This window comes from Panthera onca, chromosome X (assembly GCF_046562875.1).
Source record: "Panthera onca isolate mPanOnc1 chromosome X, mPanOnc1 haplotype 2, whole genome shotgun sequence".
Taxonomy (NCBI): domain Eukaryota; kingdom Metazoa; phylum Chordata; class Mammalia; order Carnivora; family Felidae; genus Panthera; species Panthera onca.
Window position 1 is genome coordinate 130,197,279 of NC_138357.1, and position 22,703 is coordinate 130,219,981.

Here is a 22,703-nt window from a genome sequence, read left to right on the forward strand (position 1 = left end):
GCGTCCGGAAGAGGTGCAGGCTGACTCGGCATGGAACCTGGAAGCTCACCATGGCGAATCCCAGGCCCGGCTGCAGCTGCCGAGAGGATTCCGGAGGCCTCCTCGACCAGGGGCCCAATCACGTGTGTGGCCTTGGCAGCCAAAGACGGATCCTGACCGGCACGGTCCCTTGTGCCCTCAACTCAGCCCTTCGGGGAGACCACGGCCCTGCTGTGGGTTCGGCGCCTGGAGCCTCCTGGGACCTAACCCTCACCCTAACCGTACCCCGAACCGGGACCCTCCACCGCAACCTAGGCCTGCCTCGAACCCTAACCCTGCAAGTGAGCCGCCTTCGGGCATGGGCCCTCACTTCAGCCCTCGAGGGAGATCACGAGACCGGAGTCGATTCAGCCCTGGCGACGTCCCTGGACCGAACCCTAACCCTAGCTCAGGCTCCCTCCCCATGGGGACCCAATGCCAACGTCTGACAACACCACGCGCCTGGGGTCCGGAAGCGGTGCAGGCCGACTCGGCATGGAACCTGGAAGCTCACCACGTGGTTTCCCCGCCTGGCTGCAGCTGAGCGAGAGGATTCCGGAGGCCTCCTCGACCGGGGGCCGATCGACGTCTGTGGCCCTGGCGGCCAAAGCCGGATCCTGACCGGCACCGTCCCTTGTGTCCTCAACTCAGCCCTTCGGGGAGACCACTGCCCTGCGGTGGGTTCGGCGCCTGGAGCCTCCTGGGACCTAACCCTAACCCTAACCCGACACCGAACGGGGACCCTCCACCGACACCTAAGCCGGCCTCGAACCCTAAGCCTGCACTTGAGCCGCCTTGCTGCATGGGCCCTCACTTCAGCCCTCGAGGGAGATCACGAGACCGGAGTCGCTTCGGCCCTGGCGACGTCCCTGGACCGCACCCTAACCCTGGCTAAGGCTCTCTCCCCAAGAGGACCCAATGCCAACGTCGGACAACACCACGCGCCTGGCGTCCGGAAGAGGTGCAGGCTGACTCGGCATGGAACCTGGAAGCTCACCATGGCGAATCCCAGGCCCGGCTGCAGCTGCCGAGAGGATTCCGGAGGCCTCGTCGACCAGGGGCCCAATCACGTGTGTGGCCTTGGCAGCCAAAGACGGATCCTGACCGGCACGGTCCCTTGTGCCCTCAACTCAGCCCTTCGGGGAGACCACGGCCCTGCTGTGGGTTCGGCGCCTGGAGCCTCCTGGGACCTAACCCTCACCCTAACCGTACCCCGAACCGGGACCCTCCACCGCAACCTAGGCCTGCCTCGAACCCTAACCCTGCAAGTGAGCCGCCTTCGGGCATGGGCCCTCACTTCAGCCCTCGAGGGAGATCACGAGACCGGAGTCGATTCAGCCCTGGCGACGTCCCTGGACCGAACCCTAACCCTAGCTCAGGCTCCCTCCCCATGGGGACCCAATGCCAACGTCTGACAACACCACGCGCCTGGGGTCCGGAAGCGGTGCAGGCCGACTCGGCATGGAACCTGGAAGCTCACCACGTGGTTTCCCCGCCTGGCTGCAGCTGAGCGAGAGGATTCCGGAGGCCTCCTCGACCGGGGGCCGATCGACGTCTGTGGCCCTGGCGGCCAAAGCCGGATCCTGACCGGCACCGTCCCTTGTGTCCTCAACTCAGCCCTTCGGGGAGACCACTGCCCTGCGGTGGGTTCGGCGCCTGGAGCCTCCTGGGACCTAACCCTAACCCTAACCCGACACCGAACGGGGACCCTCCACCGACACCTAAGCCGGCCTCGAACCCTAAGCCTGCACTTGAGCCGCCTTGCTGCATGGGCCCTCACTTCAGCCCTCGAGGGAGATCACGAGACCGGAGTCGCTTCGGCCCTGGCGACGTCCCTGGACCGCACCCTAACCCTGGCTAAGGCTCTCTCCCCAAGAGGACCCAATGCCCACGTCGGACAACACCACGCGCCTGGCGTCCGGAAGAGGTGCAGGCTGACTCGGCATGGAACCTGGAAGCTCACCATGGCGAATCCCAGGCCCGGCTGCAGCTGCCGAGAGGATTCCGGAGGCCTCCTCGACCAGGGGCCCAATCACGTGTGTGGCCTTGGCAGCCAAAGACGGATCCTGACCGGCACGGTCCCTTGTGCCCTCAACTCAGCCCTTCGGGGAGACCACGGCCCTGCTGTGGGTTCGGCGCCTGGAGCCTCCTGGGACCTAACCCTCACCCTAACCGTACCCCGAACCGGGACCCTCCACCGCAACCTAGGCCTGCCTCGAACCCTAACCCTGCAAGTGAGCCGCCTTCGGGCATGGGCCCTCACTTCAGCCCTCGAGGGAGATCACGAGACCGGAGTCGATTCAGCCCTGGCGACGTCCCTGGACCGAACCCTAACCCTAGCTCAGGCTCCCTCCCCATGGGGACCCAATGCCAACGTCTGACAACACCACGCGCCTGGGGTCCGGAAGCGGTGCAGGCCGACTCGGCATGGAACCTGGAAGCTCACCACGTGGTTTCCCCGCCTGGCTGCAGCTGAGCGAGAGGATTCCGGAGGCCTCCTCGACCGGGGGCCGATCGACGTCTGTGGCCCTGGCGGCCAAAGCCGGATCCTGACCGGCACCGTCCCTTGTGTCCTCAACTCAGCCCTTCGGGGAGACCACTGCCCTGCGGTGGGTTCGGCGCCTGGAGCCTCCTGGGACCTAACCCTAACCCTAACCCGACACCGAACGGGGACCCTCCACCGACACCTAAGCCGGCCTCGAACCCTAAGCCTGCACTTGAGCCGCCTTGCTGCATGGGCCCTCACTTCAGCCCTCGAGGGAGATCACGAGACCGGAGTCGCTTCGGCCCTGGCGACGTCCCTGGACCGCACCCTAACCCTGGCTAAGGCTCTCTCCCCAAGAGGACCCAATGCCAACGTCGGACAACACCACGCGCCTGGCGTCCGGAAGAGGTGCAGGCTGACTCGGCATGGAACCTGGAAGCTCACCATGGCGAATCCCAGGCCCGGCTGCAGCTGCCGAGAGGATTCCGGAGGCCTCGTCGACCAGGGGCCCAATCACGTGTGTGGCCTTGGCAGCCAAAGACGGATCCTGACCGGCACGGTCCCTTGTGCCCTCAACTCAGCCCTTCGGGGAGACCACGGCCCTGCTGTGGGTTCGGCGCCTGGAGCCTCCTGGGACCTAACCCTCACCCTAACCGTACCCCGAACCGGGACCCTCCACCGCAACCTAGGCCTGCCTCGAACCCTAACCCTGCAAGTGAGCCGCCTTCGGGCATGGGCCCTCACTTCAGCCCTCGAGGGAGATCACGAGACCGGAGTCGATTCAGCCCTGGCGACGTCCCTGGACCGAACCCTAACCCTAGCTCAGGCTCCCTCCCCATGGGGACCCAATGCCAACGTCTGACAACACCACGCGCCTGGGGTCCGGAAGCGGTGCAGGCCGACTCGGCATGGAACCTGGAAGCTCACCACGTGGTTTCCCCGCCTGGCTGCAGCTGAGCGAGAGGATTCCGGAGGCCTCCTCGACCGGGGGCCGATCGACGTCTGTGGCCCTGGCGGCCAAAGCCGGATCCTGACCGGCACCGTCCCTTGTGTCCTCAACTCAGCCCTTCGGGGAGACCACTGCCCTGCGGTGGGTTCGGCGCCTGGAGCCTCCTGGGACCTAACCCTAACCCTAACCCGACACCGAACGGGGACCCTCCACCGACACCTAAGCCGGCCTCGAACCCTAAGCCTGCACTTGAGCCGCCTTGCTGCATGGGCCCTCACTTCAGCCCTCGAGGGAGATCACGAGACCGGAGTCGCTTCGGCCCTGGCGACGTCCCTGGACCGCACCCTAACCCTGGCTAAGGCTCTCTCCCCAAGAGGACCCAATGCCAACGTCGGACAACACCACGCGCCTGGCGTCCGGAAGAGGTGCAGGCTGACTCGGCATGGAACCTGGAAGCTCACCATGGCGAATCCCAGGCCCGGCTGCAGCTGCCGAGAGGATTCCGGAGGCCTCCTCGACCAGGGGCCCAATCACGTGTGTGGCCTTGGCAGCCAAAGACGGATCCTGACCGGCACGGTCCCTTGTGCCCTCAACTCAGCCCTTCGGGGAGACCACGGCCCTGCTGTGGGTTCGGCGCCTGGAGCCTCCTGGGACCTAACCCTCACCCTAACCGTACCCCGAACCGGGACCCTCCACCGCAACCTAGGCCTGCCTCGAACCCTAACCCTGCAAGTGAGCCGCCTTCGGGCATGGGCCCTCACTTCAGCCCTCGAGGGAGATCACGAGACCGGAGTCGATTCAGCCCTGGCGACGTCCCTGGACCGAAACCTAACCCTAGCTCAGGCTCCCTCCCCATGGGGACCCAATGCCAACGTCTGACAACACCACGCGCCTGGGGTCCGGAAGCGGTGCAGGCCGACTCGGCATGGAACCTGGAAGCTCACCACGTGGTTTCCCCGCCTGGCTGCAGCTGAGCGAGAGGATTCCGGAGGCCTCCTCGACCGGGGGCCGATCGACGTCTGTGGCCCTGGCGGCCAAAGCCGGATCCTGACCGGCACCGTCCCTTGTGTCCTCAACTCAGCCCTTCGGGGAGACCACTGCCCTGCGGTGGGTTCGGCGCCTGGAGCCTCCTGGGACCTAACCCTAACCCTAACCCGACACCGAACGGGGACCCTCCACCGACACCTAAGCCGGCCTCGAACCCTAAGCCTGCACTTGAGCCGCCTTGCTGCATGGGCCCTCACTTCAGCCCTCGAGGGAGATCACGAGACCGGAGTCGCTTCGGCCCTGGCGACGTCCCTGGACCGCACCCTAACCCTGGCTAAGGCTCTCTCCCCAAGAGGACCCAATGCCAACGTCGGACAACACCACGCGCCTGGCGTCCGGAAGAGGTGCAGGCTGACTCGGCATGGAACCTGGAAGCTCACCATGGCGAATCCCAGGCCCGGCTGCAGCTGCCGAGAGGATTCCGGAGGCCTCGTCGACCAGGGGCCCAATCACGTGTGTGGCCTTGGCAGCCAAAGACGGATCCTGACCGGCACGGTCCCTTGTGCCCTCAACTCAGCCCTTCGGGGAGACCACGGCCCTGCTGTGGGTTCGGCGCCTGGAGCCTCCTGGGACCTAACCCTCACCCTAACCGTACCCCGAACCGGGACCCTCCACCGCAACCTAGGCCTGCCTCGAACCCTAACCCTGCAAGTGAGCCGCCTTCGGGCATGGGCCCTCACTTCAGCCCTCGAGGGAGATCACGAGACCGGAGTCGATTCAGCCCTGGCGACGTCCCTGGACCGAACCCTAACCCTAGCTCAGGCTCCCTCCCCATGGGGACCCAATGCCAACGTCTGACAACACCACGCGCCTGGGGTCCGGAAGCGGTGCAGGCCGACTCGGCATGGAACCTGGAAGCTCACCACGTGGTTTCCCCGCCTGGCTGCAGCTGAGCGAGAGGATTCCGGAGGCCTCCTCGACCGGGGGCCGATCGACGTCTGTGGCCCTGGCGGCCAAAGCCGGATCCTGACCGGCACCGTCCCTTGTGTCCTCAACTCAGCCCTTCGGGGAGACCACTGCCCTGCGGTGGGTTCGGCGCCTGGAGCCTCCTGGGACCTAACCCTAACCCTAACCCGACACCGAACGGGGACCCTCCACCGACACCTAAGCCGGCCTCGAACCCTAAGCCTGCACTTGAGCCGCCTTGCTGCATGGGCCCTCACTTCAGCCCTCGAGGGAGATCACGAGACCGGAGTCGCTTCGGCCCTGGCGACGTCCCTGGACCGCACCCTAACCCTGGCTAAGGCTCTCTCCCCAAGAGGACCCAATGCCCACGTCGGACAACACCACGCGCCTGGCGTCCGGAAGAGGTGCAGGCTGACTCGGCATGGAACCTGGAAGCTCACCATGGCGAATCCCAGGCCCGGCTGCAGCTGCCGAGAGGATTCCGGAGGCCTCCTCGACCAGGGGCCCAATCACGTGTGTGGCCTTGGCAGCCAAAGACGGATCCTGACCGGCACGGTCCCTTGTGCCCTCAACTCAGCCCTTCGGGGAGACCACGGCCCTGCTGTGGGTTCGGCGCCTGGAGCCTCCTGGGACCTAACCCTCACCCTAACCGTACCCCGAACCGGGACCCTCCACCGCAACCTAGGCCTGCCTCGAACCCTAACCCTGCAAGTGAGCCGCCTTCGGGCATGGGCCCTCACTTCAGCCCTCGAGGGAGATCACGAGACCGGAGTCGATTCAGCCCTGGCGACGTCCCTGGACCGAACCCTAACCCTAGCTCAGGCTCCCTCCCCATGGGGACCCAATGCCAACGTCTGACAACACCACGCGCCTGGGGTCCGGAAGCGGTGCAGGCCGACTCGGCATGGAACCTGGAAGCTCACCACGTGGTTTCCCCGCCTGGCTGCAGCTGAGCGAGAGGATTCCGGAGGCCTCCTCGACCGGGGGCCGATCGACGTCTGTGGCCCTGGCGGCCAAAGCCGGATCCTGACCGGCACCGTCCCTTGTGTCCTCAACTCAGCCCTTCGGGGAGACCACTGCCCTGCGGTGGGTTCGGCGCCTGGAGCCTCCTGGGACCTAACCCTAACCCTAACCCGACACCGAACGGGGACCCTCCACCGACACCTAAGCCGGCCTCGAACCCTAAGCCTGCACTTGAGCCGCCTTGCTGCATGGGCCCTCACTTCAGCCCTCGAGGGAGATCACGAGACCGGAGTCGCTTCGGCCCTGGCGACGTCCCTGGACCGCACCCTAACCCTGGCTAAGGCTCTCTCCCCAAGAGGACCCAATGCCAACGTCGGACAACACCACGCGCCTGGCGTCCGGAAGAGGTGCAGGCTGACTCGGCATGGAACCTGGAAGCTCACCATGGCGAATCCCAGGCCCGGCTGCAGCTGCCGAGAGGATTCCGGAGGCCTCGTCGACCAGGGGCCCAATCACGTGTGTGGCCTTGGCAGCCAAAGACGGATCCTGACCGGCACGGTCCCTTGTGCCCTCAACTCAGCCCTTCGGGGAGACCACGGCCCTGCTGTGGGTTCGGCGCCTGGAGCCTCCTGGGACCTAACCCTCACCCTAACCGTACCCCGAACCGGGACCCTCCACCGCAACCTAGGCCTGCCTCGAACCCTAACCCTGCAAGTGAGCCGCCTTCGGGCATGGGCCCTCACTTCAGCCCTCGAGGGAGATCACGAGACCGGAGTCGATTCAGCCCTGGCGACGTCCCTGGACCGAACCCTAACCCTAGCTCAGGCTCCCTCCCCATGGGGACCCAATGCCAACGTCTGACAACACCACGCGCCTGGGGTCCGGAAGCGGTGCAGGCCGACTCGGCATGGAACCTGGAAGCTCACCACGTGGTTTCCCCGCCTGGCTGCAGCTGAGCGAGAGGATTCCGGAGGCCTCCTCGACCGGGGGCCGATCGACGTCTGTGGCCCTGGCGGCCAAAGCCGGATCCTGACCGGCACCGTCCCTTGTGTCCTCAACTCAGCCCTTCGGGGAGACCACTGCCCTGCGGTGGGTTCGGCGCCTGGAGCCTCCTGGGACCTAACCCTAACCCTAACCCGACACCGAACGGGGACCCTCCACCGACACCTAAGCCGGCCTCGAACCCTAAGCCTGCACTTGAGCCGCCTTGCTGCATGGGCCCTCACTTCAGCCCTCGAGGGAGATCACGAGACCGGAGTCGCTTCGGCCCTGGCGACGTCCCTGGACCGCACCCTAACCCTGGCTAAGGCTCTCTCCCCAAGAGGACCCAATGCCAACGTCGGACAACACCACGCGCCTGGCGTCCGGAAGAGGTGCAGGCTGACTCGGCATGGAACCTGGAAGCTCACCATGGCGAATCCCAGGCCCGGCTGCAGCTGCCGAGAGGATTCCGGAGGCCTCCTCGACCAGGGGCCCAATCACGTGTGTGGCCTTGGCAGCCAAAGACGGATCCTGACCGGCACGGTCCCTTGTGCCCTCAACTCAGCCCTTCGGGGAGACCACGGCCCTGCTGTGGGTTCGGCGCCTGGAGCCTCCTGGGACCTAACCCTCACCCTAACCGTACCCCGAACCGGGACCCTCCACCGCAACCTAGGCCTGCCTCGAACCCTAACCCTGCAAGTGAGCCGCCTTCGGGCATGGGCCCTCACTTCAGCCCTCGAGGGAGATCACGAGACCGGAGTCGATTCAGCCCTGGCGACGTCCCTGGACCGAAACCTAACCCTAGCTCAGGCTCCCTCCCCATGGGGACCCAATGCCAACGTCTGACAACACCACGCGCCTGGGGTCCGGAAGCGGTGCAGGCCGACTCGGCATGGAACCTGGAAGCTCACCACGTGGTTTCCCCGCCTGGCTGCAGCTGAGCGAGAGGATTCCGGAGGCCTCCTCGACCGGGGGCCGATCGACGTCTGTGGCCCTGGCGGCCAAAGCCGGATCCTGACCGGCACCGTCCCTTGTGTCCTCAACTCAGCCCTTCGGGGAGACCACTGCCCTGCGGTGGGTTCGGCGCCTGGAGCCTCCTGGGACCTAACCCTAACCCTAACCCGACACCGAACGGGGACCCTCCACCGACACCTAAGCCGGCCTCGAACCCTAAGCCTGCACTTGAGCCGCCTTGCTGCATGGGCCCTCACTTCAGCCCTCGAGGGAGATCACGAGACCGGAGTCGCTTCGGCCCTGGCGACGTCCCTGGACCGCACCCTAACCCTGGCTAAGGCTCTCTCCCCAAGAGGACCCAATGCCCACGTCGGACAACACCACGCGCCTGGCGTCCGGAAGAGGTGCAGGCTGACTCGGCATGGAACCTGGAAGCTCACCATGGCGAATCCCAGGCCCGGCTGCAGCTGCCGAGAGGATTCCGGAGGCCTCGTCGACCAGGGGCCCAATCACGTGTGTGGCCTTGGCAGCCAAAGACGGATCCTGACCGGCACGGTCCCTTGTGCCCTCAACTCAGCCCTTCGGGGAGACCACGGCCCTGCTGTGGGTTCGGCGCCTGGAGCCTCCTGGGACCTAACCCTCACCCTAACCGTACCCCGAACCGGGACCCTCCACCGCAACCTAGGCCTGCCTCGAACCCTAACCCTGCAAGTGAGCCGCCTTCGGGCATGGGCCCTCACTTCAGCCCTCGAGGGAGATCACGAGACCGGAGTCGATTCAGCCCTGGCGACGTCCCTGGACCGAACCCTAACCCTAGCTCAGGCTCCCTCCCCATGGGGACCCAATGCCAACGTCTGACAACACCACGCGCCTGGGGTCCGGAAGCGGTGCAGGCCGACTCGGCATGGAACCTGGAAGCTCACCACGTGGTTTCCCCGCCTGGCTGCAGCTGAGCGAGAGGATTCCGGAGGCCTCCTCGACCGGGGGCCGATCGACGTCTGTGGCCCTGGCGGCCAAAGCCGGATCCTGACCGGCACCGTCCCTTGTGTCCTCAACTCAGCCCTTCGGGGAGACCACTGCCCTGCGGTGGGTTCGGCGCCTGGAGCCTCCTGGGACCTAACCCTAACCCTAACCCGACACCGAACGGGGACCCTCCACCGACACCTAAGCCGGCCTCGAACCCTAAGCCTGCACTTGAGCCGCCTTGCTGCATGGGCCCTCACTTCAGCCCTCGAGGGAGATCACGAGACCGGAGTCGCTTCGGCCCTGGCGACGTCCCTGGACCGCACCCTAACCCTGGCTAAGGCTCTCTCCCCAAGAGGACCCAATGCCAACGTCGGACAACACCACGCGCCTGGCGTCCGGAAGAGGTGCAGGCTGACTCGGCATGGAACCTGGAAGCTCACCATGGCGAATCCCAGGCCCGGCTGCAGCTGCCGAGAGGATTCCGGAGGCCTCGTCGACCAGGGGCCCAATCACGTGTGTGGCCTTGGCAGCCAAAGACGGATCCTGACCGGCACGGTCCCTTGTGCCCTCAACTCAGCCCTTCGGGGAGACCACGGCCCTGCTGTGGGTTCGGCGCCTGGAGCCTCCTGGGACCTAACCCTCACCCTAACCGTACCCCGAACCGGGACCCTCCACCGCAACCTAGGCCTGCCTCGAACCCTAACCCTGCAAGTGAGCCGCCTTCGGGCATGGGCCCTCACTTCAGCCCTCGAGGGAGATCACGAGACCGGAGTCGATTCAGCCCTGGCGACGTCCCTGGACCGAACCCTAACCCTAGCTCAGGCTCCCTCCCCATGGGGACCCAATGCCAACGTCTGACAACACCACGCGCCTGGGGTCCGGAAGCGGTGCAGGCCGACTCGGCATGGAACCTGGAAGCTCACCACGTGGTTTCCCCGCCTGGCTGCAGCTGAGCGAGAGGATTCCGGAGGCCTCCTCGACCGGGGGCCGATCGACGTCTGTGGCCCTGGCGGCCAAAGCCGGATCCTGACCGGCACCGTCCCTTGTGTCCTCAACTCAGCCCTTCGGGGAGACCACTGCCCTGCGGTGGGTTCGGCGCCTGGAGCCTCCTGGGACCTAACCCTAACCCTAACCCGACACTGAACGGGGACCCTCCACCGACACCTAAGCCGGCCTCGAACCCTAAGCCTGCACTTGAGCCGCCTTGCTGCATGGGCCCTCACTTCAGCCCTCGAGGGAGATCACGAGACCGGAGTCGCTTCGGCCCTGGCGACGTCCCTGGACCGCACCCTAACCCTGGCTAAGGCTCTCTCCCCAAGAGGACCCAATGCCCACGTCGGACAACACCACGCGCCTGGCGTCCGGAAGAGGTGCAGGCTGACTCGGCATGGAACCTGGAAGCTCACCATGGCGAATCCCAGGCCCGGCTGCAGCTGCCGAGAGGATTCCGGAGGCCTCGTCGACCAGGGGCCCAATCACGTGTGTGGCCTTGGCAGCCAAAGACGGATCCTGACCGGCACGGTCCCTTGTGCCCTCAACTCAGCCCTTCGGGGAGACCACGGCCCTGCTGTGGGTTCGGCGCCTGGAGCCTCCTGGGACCTAACCCTCACCCTAACCGTACCCCGAACCGGGACCCTCCACCGCAACCTAGGCCTGCCTCGAACCCTAACCCTGCAAGTGAGCCGCCTTCGGGCATGGGCCCTCACTTCAGCCCTCGAGGGAGATCACGAGACCGGAGTCGATTCAGCCCTGGCGACGTCCCTGGACCGAACCCTAACCCTAGCTCAGGCTCCCTCCCCATGGGGACCCAATGCCAACGTCTGACAACACCACGCGCCTGGGGTCCGGAAGCGGTGCAGGCCGACTCGGCATGGAACCTGGAAGCTCACCACGTGGTTTCCCCGCCTGGCTGCAGCTGAGCGAGAGGATTCCGGAGGCCTCCTCGACCGGGGGCCGATCGACGTCTGTGGCCCTGGCGGCCAAAGCCGGATCCTGACCGGCACCGTCCCTTGTGTCCTCAACTCAGCCCTTCGGGGAGACCACTGCCCTGCGGTGGGTTCGGCGCCTGGAGCCTCCTGGGACCTAACCCTAACCCTAACCCGACACCGAACGGGGACCCTCCACCGACACCTAAGCCGGCCTCGAACCCTAAGCCTGCACTTGAGCCGCCTTGCTGCATGGGCCCTCACTTCAGCCCTCGAGGGAGATCACGAGACCGGAGTCGCTTCGGCCCTGGCGACGTCCCTGGACCGCACCCTAACCCTGGCTAAGGCTCTCTCCCCAAGAGGACCCAATGCCAACGTCGGACAACACCACGCGCCTGGCGTCCGGAAGAGGTGCAGGCTGACTCGGCATGGAACCTGGAAGCTCACCATGGCGAATCCCAGGCCCGGCTGCAGCTGCCGAGAGGATTCCGGAGGCCTCGTCGACCAGGGGCCCAATCACGTGTGTGGCCTTGGCAGCCAAAGACGGATCCTGACCGGCACGGTCCCTTGTGCCCTCAACTCAGCCCTTCGGGGAGACCACGGCCCTGCTGTGGGTTCGGCGCCTGGAGCCTCCTGGGACCTAACCCTCACCCTAACCGTACCCCGAACCGGGACCCTCCACCGCAACCTAGGCCTGCCTCGAACCCTAACCCTGCAAGTGAGCCGCCTTCGGGCATGGGCCCTCACTTCAGCCCTCGAGGGAGATCACGAGACCGGAGTCGATTCAGCCCTGGCGACGTCCCTGGACCGAACCCTAACCCTAGCTCAGGCTCCCTCCCCATGGGGACCCAATGCCAACGTCTGACAACACCACGCGCCTGGGGTCCGGAAGCGGTGCAGGCCGACTCGGCATGGAACCTGGAAGCTCACCACGTGGTTTCCCCGCCTGGCTGCAGCTGAGCGAGAGGATTCCGGAGGCCTCCTCGACCGGGGGCCGATCGACGTCTGTGGCCCTGGCGGCCAAAGCCGGATCCTGACCGGCACCGTCCCTTGTGTCCTCAACTCAGCCCTTCGGGGAGACCACTGCCCTGCGGTGGGTTCGGCGCCTGGAGCCTCCTGGGACCTAACCCTAACCCTAACCCGACACCGAACGGGGACCCTCCACCGACACCTAAGCCGGCCTCGAACCCTAAGCCTGCACTTGAGCCGCCTTGCTGCATGGGCCCTCACTTCAGCCCTCGAGGGAGATCACGAGACCGGAGTCGCTTCGGCCCTGGCGACGTCCCTGGACCGCACCCTAACCCTGGCTAAGGCTCTCTCCCCAAGAGGACCCAATGCCAACGTCGGACAACACCACGCGCCTGGCGTCCGGAAGAGGTGCAGGCTGACTCGGCATGGAACCTGGAAGCTCACCATGGCGAATCCCAGGCCCGGCTGCAGCTGCCGAGAGGATTCCGGAGGCCTCCTCGACCAGGGGCCCAATCACGTGTGTGGCCTTGGCAGCCAAAGACGGATCCTGACCGGCACGGTCCCTTGTGCCCTCAACTCAGCCCTTCGGGGAGACCACGGCCCTGCTGTGGGTTCGGCGCCTGGAGCCTCCTGGGACCTAACCCTCACCCTAACCGTACCCCGAACCGGGACCCTCCACCGCAACCTAGGCCTGCCTCGAACCCTAACCCTGCAAGTGAGCCGCCTTCGGGCATGGGCCCTCACTTCAGCCCTCGAGGGAGATCACGAGACCGGAGTCGATTCAGCCCTGGCGACGTCCCTGGACCGAACCCTAACCCTAGCTCAGGCTCCCTCCCCATGGGGACCCAATGCCAACGTCTGACAACACCACGCGCCTGGGGTCCGGAAGCGGTGCAGGCCGACTCGGCATGGAACCTGGAAGCTCACCACGTGGTTTCCCCGCCTGGCTGCAGCTGAGCGAGAGGATTCCGGAGGCCTCCTCGACCGGGGGCCGATCGACGTCTGTGGCCCTGGCGGCCAAAGCCGGATCCTGACCGGCACCGTCCCTTGTGTCCTCAACTCAGCCCTTCGGGGAGACCACTGCCCTGCGGTGGGTTCGGCGCCTGGAGCCTCCTGGGACCTAACCCTAACCCTAACCCGACACCGAACGGGGACCCTCCACCGACACCTAAGCCGGCCTCGAACCCTAAGCCTGCACTTGAGCCGCCTTGCTGCATGGGCCCTCACTTCAGCCCTCGAGGGAGATCACGAGACCGGAGTCGCTTCGGCCCTGGCGACGTCCCTGGACCGCACCCTAACCCTGGCTAAGGCTCTCTCCCCAAGAGGACCCAATGCCAACGTCGGACAACACCACGCGCCTGGCGTCCGGAAGAGGTGCAGGCTGACTCGGCATGGAACCTGGAAGCTCACCATGGCGAATCCCAGGCCCGGCTGCAGCTGCCGAGAGGATTCCGGAGGCCTCGTCGACCAGGGGCCCAATCACGTGTGTGGCCTTGGCAGCCAAAGACGGATCCTGACCGGCACGGTCCCTTGTGCCCTCAACTCAGCCCTTCGGGGAGACCACGGCCCTGCTGTGGGTTCGGCGCCTGGAGCCTCCTGGGACCTAACCCTCACCCTAACCGTACCCCGAACCGGGACCCTCCACCGCAACCTAGGCCTGCCTCGAACCCTAACCCTGCAAGTGAGCCGCCTTCGGGCATGGGCCCTCACTTCAGCCCTCGAGGGAGATCACGAGACCGGAGTCGATTCAGCCCTGGCGACGTCCCTGGACCGAACCCTAACCCTAGCTCAGGCTCCCTCCCCATGGGGACCCAATGCCAACGTCTGACAACACCACGCGCCTGGGGTCCGGAAGCGGTGCAGGCCGACTCGGCATGGAACCTGGAAGCTCACCACGTGGTTTCCCCGCCTGGCTGCAGCTGAGCGAGAGGATTCCGGAGGCCTCCTCGACCGGGGGCCGATCGACGTCTGTGGCCCTGGCGGCCAAAGCCGGATCCTGACCGGCACCGTCCCTTGTGTCCTCAACTCAGCCCTTCGGGGAGACCACTGCCCTGCGGTGGGTTCGGCGCCTGGAGCCTCCTGGGACCTAACCCTAACCCTAACCCGACACCGAACGGGGACCCTCCACCGACACCTAAGCCGGCCTCGAACCCTAAGCCTGCACTTGAGCCGCCTTGCTGCATGGGCCCTCACTTCAGCCCTCGAGGGAGATCACGAGACCGGAGTCGCTTCGGCCCTGGCGACGTCCCTGGACCGCACCCTAACCCTGGCTGAGGCTCTCTCCCCAAGAGGACCCAATGCCCACGTCGGACAACACCACGCGCCTGGCGTCCGGAAGAGGTGCAGGCTGACTCGGCATGGAACCTGGAAGCTCACCATGGCGAATCCCAGGCCCGGCTGCAGCTGCCGAGAGGATTCCGGAGGCCTCGTCGACCAGGGGCCCAATCACGTGTGTGGCCTTGGCAGCCAAAGACGGATCCTGACCGGCACGGTCCCTTGTGCCCTCAACTCAGCCCTTCGGGGAGACCACGGCCCTGCTGTGGGTTCGGCGCCTGGAGCCTCCTGGGACCTAACCCTCACCCTAACCGTACCCCGAACCGGGACCCTCCACCGCAACCTAGGCCTGCCTCGAACCCTAACCCTGCAAGTGAGCCGCCTTCGGGCATGGGCCCTCACTTCAGCCCTCGAGGGAGATCACGAGACCGGAGTCGATTCAGCCCTGGCGACGTCCCTGGACCGAACCCTAACCCTAGCTCAGGCTCCCTCCCCATGGGGACCCAATGCCAACGTCTGACAACACCACGCGCCTGGGGTCCGGAAGCGGTGCAGGCCGACTCGGCATGGAACCTGGAAGCTCACCACGTGGTTTCCCCGCCTGGCTGCAGCTGAGCGAGAGGATTCCGGAGGCCTCCTCGACCGGGGGCCGATCGACGTCTGTGGCCCTGGCGGCCAAAGCCGGATCCTGACCGGCACCGTCCCTTGTGTCCTCAACTCAGCCCTTCGGGGAGACCACTGCCCTGCGGTGGGTTCGGCGCCTGGAGCCTCCTGGGACCTAACCCTAACCCTAACCCGACACCGAACGGGGACCCTCCACCGACACCTAAGCCGGCCTCGAACCCTAAGCCTGCACTTGAGCCGCCTTGCTGCATGGGCCCTCACTTCAGCCCTCGAGGGAGATCACGAGACCGGAGTCGCTTCGGCCCTGGCGACGTCCCTGGACCGAACCCTAACCCTAGCTCAGGCTCCCTCCCCATGGGGACCCAATGCCAACGTCTGACAACACCACGCGCCTGGGGTCCGGAAGCGGTGCAGGCCGACTCGGCATGGAACCTGGAAGCTCACCACGTGGTTTCCCCGCCTGGCTGCAGCTGAGCGAGAGGATTCCGGAGGCCTCCTCGACCGGGGGCCGATCGACGTCTGTGGCCCTGGCGGCCAAAGCCGGATCCTGACCGGCACCGTCCCTTGTGTCCTCAACTCAGCCCTTCGGGGAGACCACTGCCCTGCGGTGGGTTCGGCGCCTGGAGCCTCCTGGGACCTAACCCTAACCCTAACCCGACACCGAACGGGGACCCTCCACCGACACCTAAGCCGGCCTCGAACCCTAAGCCTGCACTTGAGCCGCCTTGCTGCATGGGCCCTCACTTCAGCCCTCGAGGGAGATCACGAGACCGGAGTCGCTTCGGCCCTGGCGACGTCCCTGGACCGCACCCTAACCCTGGCTGAGGCTCTCTCCCCAAGAGGACCCAATGCCCACGTCGGACAACACCACGCGCCTGGCGTCCGGAAGAGGTGCAGGCTGACTCGGCATGGAACCTGGAAGCTCACCATGGCGAATCCCAGGCCCGGCTGCAGCTGCCGAGAGGATTCCGGAGGCCTCGTCGACCAGGGGCCCAATCACGTGTGTGGCCTTGGCAGCCAAATACGGATCCTGACCGGCACGGTCCCTTGTGCCCTCAACTCAGCCCTTCGGGGAGACCACGGCCCTGCTGTGGGTTCGGCGCCTGGAGCCTCCTGGGACCTAACCCTCACCCTAACCGTACCCCGAACCGGGACCCTCCACCGCAACCTAGGCCTGCCTCGAACCCTAACCCTGCAAGTGAGCCGCCTTCGGGCATGGGCCCTCACTTCAGCCCTCGAGGGAGATCACGAGACCGGAGTCGATTCAGCCCTGGCGACGTCCCTGGACCGAACCCTAACCCTAGCTCAGGCTCCCTCCCCATGGGGACCCAATGCCAACGTCTGACAACACCACGCGCCTGGGGTCCGGAAGCGGTGCAGGCCGACTCGGCATGGAACCTGGAAGCTCACCACGTGGTTTCCCCGCCTGGCTGCAGCTGAGCGAGAGGATTCCGGAGGCCTCCTCGACCGGGGGCCGATCGACGTCTGTGGCCCTGGCGGCCAAAGCCGGATCCTGACCGGCACCGTCCCTTGTGTCCTCAACTCAGCCCTTCGGGGAGACCACTGCCCTGCGGTGGGTTCGGCGCCTGGAGCCTCCTGGGACCTAACCCTAACCCTAACCCGACACCGAACGGGGACCCTCCACCGACACCTAAGCCGGCCTCGAACCCTAAGCCTGCACTTGAGCCGCCTTGCTGCATGGGCCCTCACTTCAGCCCTCGAGGGAGATCACGAGACCGGAGTCGCTTCGGCCCTGGCGACGTCCCTGGACCGAACCCTAACCCTAGCTCAGGCTCCCTCCCCATGGGGACCCAATGCCAACGTCTGACAACACCACGCGCCTGGGGTCCGGAAGCGGTGCAGGCCGACTCGGCATGGAACCTGGAAGCTCACCACGTGGTTTCCCCGCCTGGCTGCAGCTGAGCGAGAGGATTCCGGAGGCCTCCTCGACCGGGGGCCGATCGACGTCTGTGGCCCTGGCGGCCAAAGCCGGATCCTGACCGGCACCGTCCCTTGTGTCCTCAACTCAGCCCTTCGGGGAGACCACTGCCCTGCGGTGGGTTCGGCGCCTGGAGCCTCCTGGGACCTAACCCTAACCCTAACCCGACACCGAACGGGGACCCTCCACCGACACCTAAGCCGGCCTCGAACCCTAAGCCTGCACTTGAGCCGCCTTGCTGCATGGGCCCTCACTTCAGCCCTCGAGGGAGATCACGAGACCGGAGTCGCTTCGGCCCTGGCGACGTCCCTGGACCGAACCCTAACCCTGGCTAAGGCTCCCTCCCCAAGAGGACCCAATGCCCACGTCGGACAACACCACGCGCCTGGCATCCGGAAGAGGTGCAGGCTGACTCGGCATGGAACCTGGAAGCTCACCATGGCGAATCCCAGGCCCGGCTGCAGCTGCCGAGAGGATTCCGGAGGCCTCCTCGACCAGGGGCCCAATCACGTGTGTGGCCTTGGCAGCCAAAGACGGATCCTGACCGGCACGGTCCCTTGTGCCCTCAACTCAGCCCTTCGGGGAGACCACGGCCCTGCTGTGGGTTCGGCGCCTGGAGCCTCCTGGGACCTAACCCTCACCCTAACCGTACCCCGAACCGGGACCCTCCACCGCAACCTAGGCCTGCCTCGAACCCTAACCCTGCAAGTGAGCCGCCTTCGGGCATGGGCCCTCACTTCAGCCCTCGAGGGAGATCACGAGACCGGAGTCGATTCAGCCCTGGCGACGTCCCTGGACCGAACCCTAACCCTAGCTCAGGCTCCCTCCCCATGGGGACCCAATGCCAACGTCTGACAACACCACGCGCCTGGGGTCCGGAAGCGGTGCAGGCCGACTCGGCATGGAACCTGGAAGCTCACCACGTGGTTTCCCCGCCTGGCTGCAGCTGAGCGAGAGGATTCCGGAGGCCTCCTCGACCGGGGGCCGATCGACGTCTGTGGCCCTGGCGGCCAAAGCCGGATCCTGACCGGCACCGTCCCTTGTGTCCTCAACTCAGCCCTTCGGGGAGACCACTGCCCTGCGGTGGGTTCGGCGCCTGGAGCCTCCTGGGACCTAACCCTAACCCTAACCCGACACCGAACGGGGACCCTCCACCGACACCTAAGCCGGCCTCGAACCCTAAGCCTGCACTTGAGCCGCCTTGCTGCATGGGCCCTCACTTCAGCCCTCGAGGGAGATCACGAGACCGGAGTCGCTTCGGCCCTGGCGACGTCCCTGGACCGCACCCTAACCCTGGCTAAGGCTCTCTCCCCAAGAGGACCCAATGCCAACGTCGGACAACACCACGCGCCTGGCGTCCGGAAGAGGTGCAGGCTGACTCGGCATGGAACCTGGAAGCTCACCATGGCGAATCCCAGGCCCGGCTGCAGCTGCCGAGAGGATTCCGGAGGCCTCGTCGACCAGGGGCCCAATCACGTGTGTGGCCTTGGCAGCCAAAGACGGATCCTGACCGGCACGGTCCCTTGTGCCCTCAACTCAGCCCTTCGGGGAGACCACGGCCCTGCTGTGGGTTCGGCGCCTGGAGCCTCCTGGGACCTAACCCTCACCCTAACCGTACCCCGAACCGGGACCCTCCACCGCAACCTAGGCCTGCCTCGAACCCTAACCCTGCAAGTGAGCCGCCTTCGGGCATGGGCCCTCACTTCAGCCCTCGAGGGAGATCACGAGACCGGAGTCGATTCAGCCCTGGCGACGTCCCTGGACCGAACCCTAACCCTAGCTCAGGCTCCCTCCCCATGGGGACCCAATGCCAACGTCTGACAACACCACGCGCCTGGGGTCCGGAAGCGGTGCAGGCCGACTCGGCATGGAACCTGGAAGCTCACCACGTGGTTTCCCCGCCTGGCTGCAGCTGAGCGAGAGGATTCCGGAGGCCTCCTCGACCGGGGGCCGATCGACGTCTGTGGCCCTGGCGGCCAAAGCCGGATCCTGACCGGCACCGTCCCTTGTGTCCTCAACTCAGCCCTTCGGGGAGACCACTGCCCTGCGGTGGGTTCGGCGCCTGGAGCCTCCTGGGACCTAACCCTAACCCTAACCCGACACCGAACGGGGACCCTCCACCGACACCTAAGCCGGCCTCGAACCCTAAGCCTGCACTTGAGCCGCCTTGCTGCATGGGCCCTCACTTCAGCCCTCGAGGGAGATCACGAGACCGGAGTCGCTTCGGCCCTGGCGACGTCCCTGGACCGCACCCTAACCCTGGCTAAGGCTCTCTCCCCAAGAGGACCCAATGCCAACGTCGGACAACACCACGCGCCTGGCGTCCGGAAGAGGTGCAGGCTGACTCGGCATGGAACCTGGAAGCTCACCATGGCGAATCCCAGGCCCGGCTGCAGCTGCCGAGAGGATTCCGGAGGCCTCCTCGACCAGGGGCCCAATCACGTGTGTGGCCTTGGCAGCCAAAGACGGATCCTGACCGGCACGGTCCCTTGTGCCCTCAACTCAGCCCTTCGGGGAGACCACGGCCCTGCTGTGGGTTCGGCGCCTGGAGCCTCCTGGGACCTAACCCTCACCCTAACCGTACCCCGAACCGGGACCCTCCACCGCAACCTAGGCCTGCCTCGAACCCTAACCCTGCAAGTGAGCCGCCTTCGGGCATGGGCCCTCACTTCAGCCCTCGAGGGAGATCACGAGACCGGAGTCGATTCAGCCCTGGCGACGTCCCTGGACCGAACCCTAACCCTAGCTCAGGCTCCCTCCCCATGGGGACCCAATGCCAACGTCTGACAACACCACGCGCCTGGGGTCCGGAAGCGGTGCAGGCCGACTCGGCATGGAACCTGGAAGCTCACCACGTGGTTTCCCCGCCTGGCTGCAGCTGAGCGAGAGGATTCCGGAGGCCTCCTCGACCGGGGGCCGATCGACGTCTGTGGCCCTGGCGGCCAAAGCCGGATCCTGACCGGCACCGTCCCTTGTGTCCTCAACTCAGCCCTTCGGGGAGACCACTGCCCTGCGGTGGGTTCGGCGCCTGGAGCCTCCTGGGACCTAACCCTAACCCTAACCCGACACCGAACGGGGACCCTCCACCGACACCTAAGCCGGCCTCGAACCCTAAGCCTGCACTTGAGCCGCCTTGCTGCATGGGCCCTCACTTCAGCCCTCGAGGGAGATCACGAGACCGGAGTCGCTTCGGCCCTGGCGACGTCCCTGGACCGCACCCTAACCCTGGCTGAGGCTCTCTCCCCAAGAGGACCCAATGCCCACGTCGGACAACACCACGCGCCTGGCGTCCGGAAGAGGTGCAGGCTGACTCGGCATGGAACCTGGAAGCTCACCATGGCGAATCCCAGGCCCGGCTGCAGCTGCCGAGAGGATTCCGGAGGCCTCGTCGACCAGGGGCCCAATCACGTGTGTGGCCTTGGCAGCCAAAGACGGATCCTGACCGGCACGGTCCCTTGTGCCCTCAACTCAGCCCTTCGGGGAGACCACGGCCCTGCTGTGGGTTCGGCGCCTGGAGCCTCCTGGGACCTAACCCTCACCCTAACCGTACCCCGAACCGGGACCCTCCACCGCAACCTAGGCCTGCCTCGAACCCTAACCCTGCAAGTGAGCCGCCTTCGGGCATGGGCCCTCACTTCAGCCCTCGAGGGAGATCACGAGACCGGAGTCGATTCAGCCCTGGCGACGTCCCTGGACCGAACCCTAACCCTAGCTCAGGCTCCCTCCCCATGGGGACCCAATGCCAACGTCTGACAACACCACGCGCCTGGGGTCCGGAAGCGGTGCAGGCCGACTCGGCATGGAACCTGGAAGCTCACCACGTGGTTTCCCCGCCTGGCTGCAGCTGAGCGAGAGGATTCCGGAGGCCTCCTCGACCGGGGGCCGATCGACGTCTGTGGCCCTGGCGGCCAAAGCCGGATCCTGACCGGCACCGTCCCTTGTGTCCTCAACTCAGCCCTTCGGGGAGACCACTGCCCTGCGGTGGGTTCGGCGCCTGGAGCCTCCTGGGACCTAACCCTAACCCTAACCCGACACCGAACGGGGACCCTCCACCGACACCTAAGCCGGCCTCGAACCCTAAGCCTGCACTTGAGCCGCCTTGCTGCATGGGCCCTCACTTCAGCCCTCGAGGGAGATCACGAGACCGGAGTCGCTTCGGCCCTGGCGACGTCCCTGGACCGAACCCTAACCCTAGCTCAGGCTCCCTCCCCATGGGGACCCAATGCCAACGTCTGACAACACCACGCGCCTGGGGTCCGGAAGCGGTGCAGGCCGACTCGGCATGGAACCTGGAAGCTCACCACGTGGTTTCCCCGCCTGGCTGCAGCTGAGCGAGAGGATTCCGGAGGCCTCCTCGACCGGGGGCCGATCGACGTCTGTGGCCCTGGCGGCCAAAGCCGGATCCTGACCGGCACCGTCCCTTGTGTCCTCAACTCAGCCCTTCGGGGAGACCACTGCCCTGCGGTGGGTTCGGCGCCTGGAGCCTCCTGGGACCTAACCCTAACCCTAACCCGACACCGAACGGGGACCCTCCACCGACACCTAAGCCGGCCTCGAACCCTAAGCCTGCACTTGAGCCGCCTTGCTGCATGGGCCCTCACTTCAGCCCTCGAGGGAGATCACGAGACCGGAGTCGCTTCGGCCCTGGCGACGTCCCTGGACCGCACCCTAACCCTGGCTGAGGCTCTCTCCCCAAGAGGACCCAATGCCCACGTCGGACAACACCACGCGCCTGGCGTCCGGAAGAGGTGCAGGCTGACTCGGCATGGAACCTGGAAGCTCACCATGGCGAATCCCAGGCCCGGCTGCAGCTGCCGAGAGGATTCCGGAGGCCTCGTCGACCAGGGGCCCAATCACGTGTGTGGCCTTGGCAGCCAAATACGGATCCTGACCGGCACGGTCCCTTGTGCCCTCAACTCAGCCCTTCGGGGAGACCACGGCCCTGCTGTGGGTTCGGCGCCTGGAGCCTCCTGGGACCTAACCCTCACCCTAACCGTACCCCGAACCGGGACCCTCCACCGCAACCTAGGCCTGCCTCGAACCCTAACCCTGCAAGTGAGCCGCCTTCGGGCATGGGCCCTCACTTCAGCCCTCGAGGGAGATCACGAGACCGGAGTCGATTCAGCCCTGGCGACGTCCCTGGACCGAACCCTAACCCTAGCTCAGGCTCCCTCCCCATGGGGACCCAATGCCAACGTCTGACAACACCACGCGCCTGGGGTCCGGAAGCGGTGCAGGCCGACTCGGCATGGAACCTGGAAGCTCACCACGTGGTTTCCCCGCCTGGCTGCAGCTGAGCGAGAGGATTCCGGAGGCCTCCTCGACCGGGGGCCGATCGACGTCTGTGGCCCTGGCGGCCAAAGCCGGATCCTGACCGGCACCGTCCCTTGTGTCCTCAACTCAGCCCTTCGGGGAGACCACTGCCCTGCGGTGGGTTCGGCGCCTGGAGCCTCCTGGGACCTAACCCTAACCCTAACCCGACACCGAACGGGGACCCTCCACCGACACCTAAGCCGGCCTCGAACCCTAAGCCTGCACTTGAGCCGCCTTGCTGCATGGGCCCTCACTTCAGCCCTCGAGGGAGATCACGAGACCGGAGTCGCTTCGGCCCTGGCGACGTCCCTGGACCGAACCCTAACCCTAGCTCAGGCTCCCTCCCCATGGGGACCCAATGCCAACGTCTGACAACACCACGCGCCTGGG